Genomic DNA, 2,500 nt, shown 5'->3' on the forward strand with positions numbered 1-2,500 from the left:
CGCAGAGGCGACCGAGCAGCAGACGGCGTCGCGGCGCCGAGCGCCGGGCGGCGGCGCATCCTCAGCGCACACAGTCCTCAATCGGACCAGCACACTGCAGATGTCCACCGCGCTTCGCACCGGGCCCGCGAGGACCTACTTTGGCCGCACGGCGCCGCGTGCAGGGTGCGCCGGCGCGCAGCTGCGCCGCCTGCCGCCTCCGTCGGCCGGCGCGCCTGCCAGTGGCCGCCCCCACCAGCCGGCTGTAGCGCGTGCGCCCACGCACCGCGCGGCCAGCACGCCGGGAGGCCCCCCCTCACCGGCCGGGGCCGGTCCCACCCAGCCACCGCCGCGTATCGCTTCACACCCACATGCCATTCACGTTCGTGGGCATGGTGGGTATCGCTGAAACAACCGGTTGGTAGCTCAACCGATCGTCGCCATCACTGATTCACCTCTAGCGAGAACAACCGCACCACAACGGTTTACCAGTTGTTCATTTGCGTAACGTCACCAGCAAACGTAGGCGTCCATCGCCATTTGCAAATTCAACGATTGTTGCATGCCTGTGTCAGGTGTCACGACACACTATGTCTGCCCACATACACGCAACAACATGTGCACGCTTCGCAAACACGTGGAAGGTGGCCCCCGTACGTATGCGATGTCCATTGCGCGAACGACTGTCAACCGGCCTCTGTCGCATGTCGCAGATGTGGAACGCAGTGCACCATGCTATCACGGTGTGTGAGAAGAGACGACAACGTCTGACAACACGCGCCACTACATCAACAGACGGCTCATGCTGATCGCCATCCAGGGCATACCACACTGCAATCCAGCTCTTATAGGGAGACGACACGTAGCTGCGTGCACAACATTTGGACCGCATGGTTCGCCGTTGTTGGCGCAGTCGTTGTACGGTCACATGTACCACGATGTATCATTCAGTACATGAGGACCAATGTGCAGTACAGTGTGTGATTTGGACGTACAATATCAGCGGACAGTTGACACAGGCCATACCACAGCGTAGGCTAAGTGCTTCGCCATGCGAATGCCAATGAACAACTGCGAATGCCAATGAACAACTGCAAAGGGCATTGAGCATGTACGTCCTGCTGCCATCCACATTACAGTGTATAGCTGCAAGGTGTTTAACATGAAGCGATACACTGGGGACCGGGCAGTGCGAGTAGCAAACTATATTGCGGGGGTTGCAGTTAGGCAACACTACACTAATTTAACGCGTCGTATGACAATTACAGAGCAGGTTAAGGCCCAACGTGTGTTGGGTTAAGGCCCAACGTGTGTTGGGTTAAGGCCCAACGTGTGTTGGGTTAAGGCCCAACGTGTGTTGGGTTAAGGCCCAACGTGTGTTGGGTTAAGGCCCAACGTGTGTTGGGTTAAGGCCCAACGTGTGTTGGGTTAAGGCCCAACGTGTGTTGGGTTAAGGCCCAACGTGTGTTGGGTTAAGGCCCAACGTGTGTTGGGTTAAGGCCCAACGTGTGTTGGGTTACAGCGCAATATGGGTTACGTTAAGGGGCAATATAGGTTAGGTTAAGGTACGATATAGGTTAGGTTAAGATACGATATAGGTTAGGTTAAGATACGATATAGGTTAGGTTAAGATACGATATAGGTTAGGTTAAGATACGATATAGGTTAGGTTAAGATACGATATAGGTTAGGTTAAGATACGATATAGGTTAGGTTACGGCGCAACATAGGTTAGGTTACGGCGCAACATAGGTTAGGTTACGGCGCAACATAGGTTAGGTTACGGCGCAACATAGGTTAGGTTACGGCGCAACATAGGTTAGGTTACGGCGCAACATAGGTTAGGTTACGGCGCAACATAGGTTAGGTTACGGCGCAACATAGGTTAGGTTACGGCGCAACATAGGTTAGGTTACGGCGCAACATAGGTTAGGTTACGGCGCAACATAGGTTAGGTTACGGCGCAACATAGGTTAGGTTACGGCGCAACATAGGTTAGGTTACGGCGCAACATAGGTTAGGTTACGGCGCAACATAGGTTAGGTTACGGCGCAACATAGGTTAGGTTACGGCGCAACATAGGTTAGGTTACGGCGCAACATAGGTTAGGTTACGGCGCAACATAGGTTAGGTTACGGCGCAACATAGGTTAGGTTACGGCGCAACATAGGTTAGGTTAAGGCGCAACATAGGTTAGGTTAAGGCGCAACATAGGTTAGGTTAAGGCGCAACATAGGTTAGGTTACGGCGCAACATAGGTTAGGTTACGGCGCAACATAGGTTAGGTTAAGGCGCAACATAGGTTAGGTTAAGGCGCAACATAGGTTAGGTTAAGGCGCAACATAGGTTAGGTTAAGGCGCAACATAGGTTAGGTTAAGGCGCAATATAGGTTAGGTTAAGGCGCAATGTAGGTTAGGTTAAGGCGCAATGTAGGTTAGGTTAAGGCGCAATGTAGGTTAGGTTAAGGCGCAATGTAGGTTAGGTTAAGGCGCAATGTAGGTTAGGTTAAGGCGCAATATA

The sequence above is a fragment of the Schistocerca serialis genome, unplaced genomic scaffold (genome assembly GCF_023864345.2).
Source record: "Schistocerca serialis cubense isolate TAMUIC-IGC-003099 unplaced genomic scaffold, iqSchSeri2.2 HiC_scaffold_659, whole genome shotgun sequence".
Classification (NCBI taxonomy): domain Eukaryota; kingdom Metazoa; phylum Arthropoda; class Insecta; order Orthoptera; family Acrididae; genus Schistocerca; species Schistocerca serialis.